Source organism: Panulirus ornatus, unplaced genomic scaffold, assembly GCF_036320965.1.
Source record: "Panulirus ornatus isolate Po-2019 unplaced genomic scaffold, ASM3632096v1 CTG_1918_pilon, whole genome shotgun sequence".
In the NCBI taxonomy this organism is placed as follows: Eukaryota; Metazoa; Arthropoda; class Malacostraca; order Decapoda; family Palinuridae; genus Panulirus; species Panulirus ornatus.
In genome coordinates, this window is record NW_027264225.1 from 1 (window position 1) to 9,353 (window position 9,353).

A 9,353-nucleotide genomic window follows, 5' to 3' on the forward strand; every position below is an offset into this window, starting at 1 on the left:
AGGGGTGCCAAAGTCCAATACAGTTGCATGGTGGCATCCAAAATTAAAAATACAAATTAAAGGTTATGTTTAAATCCCCTTTGGCGCCGCCAAAGGCAATTGCAGGGGCATAGAGGCATCAAAAGGGAAAGAAATATTTGGAAAGCTTACCTTAATGCCACTTTGGGGATGGCAAAGGGCAAGGGAATTGCGTGGAGATATCGAAAATCTTAGCGAAAAATTGAAGGATTAATCTAAATCCCCTTTGGCGTCTTCAAAGGCCTTTACAGGGGAATAGTGGCATCTGAAGGGAAAGAGTAAAATTAAAAGTTTACTTAAAAGACCGTTTAGGGGTGCCAAAGTCCAATACAGTTGCATGGTGGCATCGAAAATTAAAAATACAAATTAAAGGTTATGTTTAAATCCCCTTTGGCGCCGCCAAAGGCAATTGCAGGGGCATAGAGGCATCAAAAGGGAAAGAAATATTTGGAAAGCTTATCTTATTGCCACTTTGGGGATGCCAAAGGGCAAGGGAATTGCGTGGATATATCCAAAATTTTAGAGGAAAATTGACGGATTAATCTAAATCCCCTTTGGCGTCTTCAAAGGCCTTTACAGGGGAATAGTGGCATCTGAAGGGAAAGAGAAAAATTAAAAGTTTACTTAAAAGACCGTTTAGGGGTGCCAAAGTCCAATACAGTTGCATGGTGGCATCCAAAAATAAAAATAGAAATTAAAGGTTACTTTTAAATCCCCTTTGGCGCCGCCAAAGGCAATTGCAGGGGCATAGAGGCATCAAAAGGGAAAGAAACATTTGGAAAGCTTACTTTAATGCCACTTTGGGGATGCCAAAGGGCAAGAGAATTGCGTGGAGGCATCCAAAAATTTAGAGTAAAATTGACAGATTAATCTAAATCCCCTTTGGCGTCTTCAAAGGCCTTTACAGGCGAATAGTGGCATCTGAAGGGAAAGAGAAAAATTAAAAGTTTATTTAAAAGACCGTTTAGGGGGGCCAAAGTCCAATACAGTTGCATGGTGGCATCCAAAAATAAAAATACAAATTAAAGGTTATGTTTAAATCCCCTTTGGCGCCGCCAAAGGCAATTACAGGGGCATAGAGGCATCAAAAGGGAAAGAAACATTTGGAAAGCTTACCTTAATGCCACTTTGGGGATGCCAAAGGGCAAGGGAATTGTGTGTAGGTATCGAAAATCTTAGAGGAAAATTGAAGGATTAACGTAAATCCACTTTGGCGTCTTCAAAGGCCTTTACAGGGGAATAGTGGCATCTGAAGGGAAAGAGAAAAATTAAAAGTTTACTTAAAAGACCGTTTAGGGGTGCTAAAGTCCAATACAATTGTATGGTGGCATTCAAAATTAAAAAGACAAATTAAAGGGTTATTTTAAATCCCCTTTGGCGCCGCCAAAGGCAATTAGAGGGGCATAGAGGCATCAAAAGGGAAAGAAACATTTGGAAAGCTTATCTTAATGCCACTTTGGGGATGCCAAAGGGCAAGAGAATTGCGTGGAGGCATCCAAAAATTTAGATGAAAATTGAAGGATTAATCTAAATCCCCTTTGGCGTCTTCAAAGGCCTTTACAGGGGAATAGTGGCATCTGAAGGGAAATAGACATATTAAAAGTTTACTTAAAAGACCCTTTGGGGGTGGGAAAGTCCAATACAGTTGCATGGTGGCATGCAAAAATAAAAAGACAAATGAATGGTTTACTTTAAATCCCCTTTGGCGCCACCAAAGGCAATTACAGGGGCATACAGGCATCAAAAGGGAAAGAAACATTTGGAAAGCTTACTTTAATGCCACTTTGGGGATGCCAAAGGGCAAGATAATTGCGTGGAGGCATCCAAAAATTTAAAGGAAAATTGAAGGATTAATCTAAATCCCCTTTGGCGTCTTCAAATGCCTTTACAGGGGAATAGTGGCATCTGAAGGGAAAGAGTAAAATTAAAAGTTTACTTAAAAGACCGTTTAGGGGTGCCAAAGTCCAATACAGTTGCATGGTGGCATCCAAAATTAAAAATACAAATTAAAGGTTATGTTTAAATCCCCTTTGGCGCCGCCAAAGGCAATTGCAGGGGCATAGAGGCATCAAAAGGGAAAGAAATATTTGGAAAGCTTACCTTAATGCCACTTTGGGGATGGCAAAGGGCAAGGGAATTGCGTGGAGATATCGAAAATCTTAGCGAAAAATTGAAGGATTAATCTAAATCCCCTTTGGCGTCTTCAAAGGCCTTTACAGGGGAATAGTGGCATCTGAAGGGAAAGAGTAAAATTAAAAGTTTACTTAAAAGACCGTTTAGGGGTGCCAAAGTCCAATACAGTTGCATGGTGGCATCGAAAATTAAAAATACAAATTAAAGGTTATGTTTAAATCCCCTTTGGCGCCGCCAAAGGCAATTGCAGGGGCATAGAGGCATCAAAAGGGAAAGAAATATTTGGAAAGCTTATCTTATTGCCACTTTGGGGATGCCAAAGGGCAAGGGAATTGCGTGGATATATCCAAAATTTTAGAGGAAAATTGACGGATTAATCTAAATCCCCTTTGGCGTCTTCAAAGGCCTTTACAGGGGAATAGTGGCATCTGAAGGGAAAGAGAAAAATTAAAAGTTTACTTAAAAGACCGTTTAGGGGTGCCAAAGTCCAATACAGTTGCATGGTGGCATCCAAAAATAAAAATAGAAATTAAAGGTTACTTTTAAATCCCCTTTGGCGCCGCCAAAGGCAATTACAGGGGCATAGAGGCATCAAAAGGGAAAGAAACATTTGGAAAGCTTACTTTAATGCCACTTTGGGGATGCCAAAGGGCAAGAGAATTGCGTGGAGGCATCCAAAAATTTAGAGAAAAATTGACAGATTAATCTAAATCCCCTTTGGCGTCTTCAAAGGCCTTTACAGGGGAATAGTGGCATCTGAAGGGAAAGAGAAAAATTAAAAGTTTATTTAAAAGACCGTTTAGGGGGGCCAAAGTCCAATACAGTTGCATGGTGGCATCCAAAAATAAAAATACAAATTAAAGGTTATGTTTAAATCCCCTTTGGCGCCGCCAAAGGCAATTACAGGGGCATAGAGGCATCAAAAGGGAAAGAAACATTTGGAAAGCTTACCTTAATGCCACTTTGGGGATGCCAAAGGGCAAGGGAATTGTGTGTAGGTATCGAAAATCTTAGAGGAAAATTGAAGGATTAACGTAAATCCACTTTGGCGTCTTCAAAGGCCTTTACAGGGGAATAGTGGCATCTGAAGGGAAAGAGAAAAATTAAAAGTTTACTTAAAAGACCGTTTAGGGGTGCTAAAGTCCAATACAGTTGCATGGTGGCATTCAAAATTAAAAAGACAAATTAAAGGGTTATTTTAAATCCCCTTTGGCGCCGCCAAAGGCAATTAGAGGGGCATAGAGGCATCAAAAGGGAAAGAAACATTTGGAAAGCTTATCTTAATGCCACTTTGGGGGATGCCAAAGGGCAAGAGAATTGCGTGGAGGCATCCAAAAATTTAGATGAAAATTGAAGGATTAATCTAAATCCCCTTTGGCGTCTTCAAAGGCCTTTACAGGGGAATAGTGGCATCTGAAGGGAAAGAGAAAAATTAAAAGTTTACTTAAAAGACCGTTTAGGGGTGCCAAAGTCCAATACAGTTGCATGGTGGCATGCCAAAAATAAAAAGACAAATTAAAGGTTACTTTTAAATCCCCTTTGGCGCCGCCAAAGGCAATTACAGGGGCATAGAGGCATCAAAAGGGAAAGAAACATTTGGAAAGCTTACTTTAATGCCACTTTGGGGATGCCAAAGGGCAAGAGAATTGCGTGGAGGCATCCAAAAATTTAGAGGAAAATTGAAGGATTAATCTAAATCCCCTTGGCGTCTTCAAAGGCCTTTACAGGGGAATAGTGGCATCTGAAGGGAAAGAGTAAAATTAAAAGTTTACTTAAAAGACCGTTTAGGGGTGCCAAAGTCCAATACAGTTGCATGGTGGCATCGAAAATTAAAAATACAAATTAAAGGTTATGTTTAAATCCCCTTTGGCGCCGCCAAAGGCAATTGCAGGGGCATAGAGGCATCAAAAGGGAAAGAAATATTTGGAAAGCTTATCTTATTGCCACTTTGGGGATGCCAAAGGGCAAGGGAATTGCGTGGATATATCCAAAATTTTAGAGGAAAATTGACGGATTAATCTAAATCCCCTTTGGCGTCTTCAAAGGCCTTTACAGGGGAATAGTGGCATCTGAAGGGAAAGAGAAAAATTAAAAGTTTACTTAAAAGACCGTTTAGGGGTGCCAAAGTCCAATACAGTTGCATGGTGGCATCCAAAAATAAAAATAGAAATTAAAGGTTACTTTTAAATCCCCTTTGGCGCCGCCAAAGGCAATTGCAGGGGCATAGAGGCATCAAAAGGGAAAGAAACATTTGGAAAGCTTACTTTAATGCCACTTTGGGGATGCCAAAGGGCAAGAGAATTGCGTGGAGGCATCCAAAAATTTAGAGTAAAATTGACAGATTAATCTAAATCCCCTTTGGCGTCTTCAAAGGCCTTTACAGGGGAATAGTGGCATCTGAAGGGAAAGAGAAAAATTAAAAGTTTATTTAAAAGACCGTTTAGGGGGGCCAAAGTCCAATACAGTTGCATGGTGGCATCCAAAAATAAAAATACAAATTAAAGGTTATGTTTAAATCCCCTTTGGCGCCGCCAAAGGCAATTACAGGGGCATAGAGGCATCAAAAGGGAAAGAAACATTTGGAAAGCTTACCTTAATGCCACTTTGGGGATGCCAAAGGGCAAGGGAATTGTGTGTAGGTATCGAAAATCTTAGAGGAAAATTGAAGGATTAACGTAAATCCACTTTGGCGTCTTCAAAGGCCTTTACAGGGGAATAGTGGCATCTGAAGGGAAAGAGAAAAATTAAAAGTTTACTTAAAAGACCGTTTAGGGGTGCTAAAGTCCAATACAATTGTATGGTGGCATTCAAAATTAAAAAGACAAATTAAAGGGTTATTTTAAATCCCCTTTGGCGCCGCCAAAGGCAATTAGAGGGGCATAGAGGCATCAAAAGGGAAAGAAACATTTGGAAAGCTTATCTTAATGCCACTTTGGGGATGCCAAAGGGCAAGAGAATTGCGTGGAGGCATCCAAAAATTTAGATGAAAATTGAAGGATTAATCTAAATCCCCTTTGGCGTCTTCAAAGGCCTTTACAGGGGAATAGTGGCATCTGAAGGGAAATAGACAAATTAAAAGTTTACTTAAAAGACCCTTTGGGGGTGGGAAAGTCCAATACAGTTGCATGGTGGCATGCAAAAATAAAAAGACAAATGAATGGTTTACTTTAAATCCCCTTTGGCGCCACCAAAGGCAATTACAGGGGCATACAGGCATCAAAAGGGAAAGAAACATTTGGAAAGCTTACTTTAATGCCACTTTGGGGATGCCAAAGGGCAAGATAATTGCGTGGAGGCATCCAAAAATTTAAAGGAAAATTGAAGGATTAATCTAAATCCCCTTTGGCGTCTTCAAATGCCTTTACAGGGGAATAGTGGCATCTGAAGGGAAAGAGTAAAATTAAAAGTTTACTTAAAAGACCGTTTAGGGGTGCCAAAGTCCAATACAGTTGCATGGTGGCATCCAAAATTAAAAATACAAATTAAAGGTTATGTTTAAATCCCCTTTGGCGCCGCCAAAGGCAATTGCAGGGGCATAGAGGCATCAAAAGGGAAAGAAATATTTGGAAAGCTTACCTTAATGCCACTTTGGGGATGGCAAAGGGCAAGGGAATTGCGTGGAGATATCGAAAATCTTAGCGAAAAATTGAAGGATTAATCTAAATCCCCTTTGGCGTCTTCAAAGGCCTTTACAGGGGAATAGTGGCATCTGAAGGGAAAGAGTAAAATTAAAAGTTTACTTAAAAGACCGTTTAGGGGTGCCAAAGTCCAATACAGTTGCATGGTGGCATCGAAAATTAAAAATACAAATTAAAGGTTATGTTTAAATCCCCTTTGGCGCCGCCAAAGGCAATTGCAGGGGCATAGAGGCATCAAAAGGGAAAGAAATATTTGGAAAGCTTATCTTATTGCCACTTTGGGGATGCCAAAGGGCAAGGGAATTGCGTGGATATATCCAAAATTTTAGAGGAAAATTGACGGATTAATCTAAATCCCCTTTGGCGTCTTCAAAGGCCTTTACAGGGGAATAGTGGCATCTGAAGGGAAAGAGAAAAATTAAAAGTTTACTTAAAAGACCGTTTAGGGGTGCCAAAGTCCAATACAGTTGCATGGTGGCATCCAAAAATAAAAATAGAAATTAAAGGTTACTTTTAAATCCCCTTTGGCGCCGCCAAAGGCAATTACAGGGGCATAGAGGCATCAAAAGGGAAAGAAACATTTGGAAAGCTTACTTTAATGCCACTTTGGGGATGCCAAAGGGCAAGAGAATTGCGTGGAGGCATCCAAAAATTTAGAGAAAAATTGACAGATTAATCTAAATCCCCTTTGGCGTCTTCAAAGGCCTTTACAGGGGAATAGTGGCATCTGAAGGGAAATAGACAAATTAAAAGTTTATTTAAAAGACCGTTTAGGGGGGCCAAAGTCCAATACAGTTGCATGGTGGCATCCAAAAATAAAAATACAAATTAAAGGTTATGTTTAAATCCCCTTTGGCGCCGCCAAAGGCAATTACAGGGGCATAGAGGCATCAAAAGGGAAAGAAATATTTGGAAAGCTTACCTTAATGCCACTTTGGGGATGCCAAAGGGCAAGGGAATTGTGTGTAGGTATCGAAAATCTTAGAGGAAAATTGAAGGATTAACGTAAATCCACTTTGGCGTCTTCAAAGGCCTTTACAGGGGAATAGTGGCATCTGAAGGGAAAGAGAAAAATTAAAAGTTTACTTAAAAGACCGTTTAGGGGTGCTAAAGTCCAATACAATTGCATGGTGGCATTCAAAATTAAAAAGACAAATTAAAGGGTTATTTTAAATCCCCTTTGGCGCCGCCAAAGGCAATTAGAGGGGCATAGAGTCATCAAAAGGGAAAGAAACATTTGGAAAGCTTATCTTAATGCCACTTTGGGGATGCCAAATGGCAAGAGAATTGCGTGGAGGCATCCAAAAATTTAGATGAAAATTGAAGGATTAATCTAAATCCCCTTTGGCGTCTTCAAAGGCCTTTACAGGGGAATAGTGGCATCTGAAGGGAAATAGACAAATTAAAAGTTTACTTAAAAGACCCTTTGGGGGTGGGAAAGTCCAATACAGTTGCATGGTGGCATGCAAAAATAAAAAGACAAATGAATGGTTTACTTTAAATCCCCTTTGGCGCCACCAAAGGCAATTACAGGGGCATACAGGCATCAAAAGGGAAAGAAACATTTGGAAAGCTTACTTTAATGCCACTTTGGGGGGCATCCAAAAATTTAAAGGAAAATTGAAGATTAATCTAAATCCCCTTTGGCAAAGTTTAGTTAAAAGACCGTTTAGGGGTGCCAAAGTCCAATACAGTTGCATGGTGGCATCCAAAATTAAAAATACAAATTAACGGTTATGTTTAAATCCCCTTTGGCGCCGCCAAAGGCAATTGCAGGGCATAGAGGCATCAAAAGAGAAGAAATATTTGGAAAGCTTACCTTAATGCCACTTTGGGGATGCAAAGGGCAAGGGAATTGCGTGGAGATATCGAAAATCTTAGCGAAAAATTGAAGGATTAATCTAAATCCCCTTTGCGTCTTCAAAGGCCTTACAGGGAATAGTGGCATCTGAAGGGAAAGAGTAAAATTAAAAGTTTACTTAAAAGACCGTTTAGGGGTGCCAAAGTCCAATACAGTTGCATGGTGGCATCGAAATTTAAAAATACAAATAAAGGTTATGTTTAAATCCCTTTGCGCCGCCAAAGGCAATGCAGGGGCATAGAGGCATCAAAAGGGAAAGAAATATTTGGAAAGCTTATCTTATTGCCACTTTGGGGATGCCAAAGGGCAAGGGAATTGCGTGGATATATCCAAAATTTTAGAGGAAAATTGACGGATTAATCTAAATCCCCTTTGGCGTCTTCAAAGGCCTTTACAGGGGAATAGTGGCATCTGAAGGGAAAGAGAAAAATTAAAAGTTTACTTAAAAGACCGTTTAGGGGTGCCAAAGTCCAATACAGTTGCATGGTGGCATCCAAAAATAAAAATAGAAATTAAAGGTTACTTTTAAATCCCCTTTGGCGCCGCCAAAGGCAATTGCAGGGGCATAGAGGCATCAAAAGGGAAAGAAACATTTGGAAAGCTTACTTTAATGCCACTTTGGGGATGCCAAAGGGCAAGAGAATTGCGTGGAGGCATCCAAAAATTTAGAGAAAAATTGACAGATTAATCTAAATCCCCTTTGGCGTCTTCAAAGGCCTTTACAGGCGAATAGTGGCATCTGAAGGGAAAGAGAAAAATTAAAAGTTTATTTAAAAGACCGTTTAGGGGGGCCAAAGTCCAATACAGTTGCATGGTGGCATCCAAAAATAAAAATACAAATTAAAGGTTATGTTTAAATCCCCTTTGGCGCCGCCAAAGGCAATTACAGGGGCATAGAGGCATCAAAAGGGAAAGAAACATTTGGAAAGCTTACCTTAATGCCACTTTGGGGATGCCAAAGGGCAAGGGAATTGTGTGTAGGTATCGAAAATCTTAGAGGAAAATTGAAGGATTAACGTAAATCCACTTTGGCGTCTTCAAAGGCCTTTACAGGGGAATAGTGGCATCTGAAGGGAAAGAGAAAAATTAAAAGTTTACTTAAAAGACCGTTTAGGGGTGCTAAAGTCCAATACAATTGTATGGTGGCATTCAAAATTAAAAAGACAAATTAAAGGGTTATTTTAAATCCCCTTTGGCGCCGCCAAAGGCAATTAGAGGGGCATAGAGGCATCAAAAGGGAAAGAAACATTTGGAAAGCTTATCTTAATGCCACTTTGGGGATGCCAAAGGGCAAGAGAATTGCGTGGAGGCATCCAAAAATTTAGATGAAAATTGAAGGATTAATCTAAATCCCCTTTGGCGTCTTCAAAGGCCTTTACAGGGGAATAGTGGCATCTGAAGGGAAATAGACAAATTAAAAGTTTACTTAAAAGACCCTTTGGGGGTGGGAAAGTCCAATACAGTTGCATGGTGGCATGCAAAAATAAAAAGACAAATGAATGGTTTACTTTAAATCCCCTTTGGCGCCACCAAAGGCAATTACAGGGGCATACAGGCATCAAAAGGGAAAGAAACATTTGGAAAGCTTACTTTAATGCCACTTTGGGGATGCCAAAGGGCAAGATAATTGCGTGGAGGCATCCAAAAATTTAAAGGAAAATTGAAGGATTAATCTAAATCCCCTTTGGCGTCTTCAAATGCCT

The 9,353-nt window shown here is 40.0% G+C and overlaps 1 long non-coding RNA gene across 4 annotated transcripts; it reads right to left on the reverse strand.

Annotated features, from left to right (window-relative positions):
• Positions 1–36: 36 nt before the first annotated feature.
• LOC139748414 (uncharacterized) lies at positions 37–9,346 on the reverse strand. 4 transcript variants are annotated; one of them, XR_011712663.1, is made up of 8 exons: positions 8,585–9,346; positions 6,712–6,844; positions 5,728–5,860; positions 4,744–4,876; positions 3,103–3,235; positions 2,119–2,251; positions 1,135–1,267; positions 37–283 (listed from the first exon to the last, which is right to left on the reverse strand). It is a non-coding gene; the product is annotated as an uncharacterized lncRNA (long non-coding RNA). The 4 variants fall into 4 exon arrangements; XR_011712664.1 differs by having other exon boundaries at positions 37–611; XR_011712665.1 differs by having other exon boundaries at positions 2,119–2,907.
• Positions 9,347–9,353: the final 7 nt, after the last annotated feature.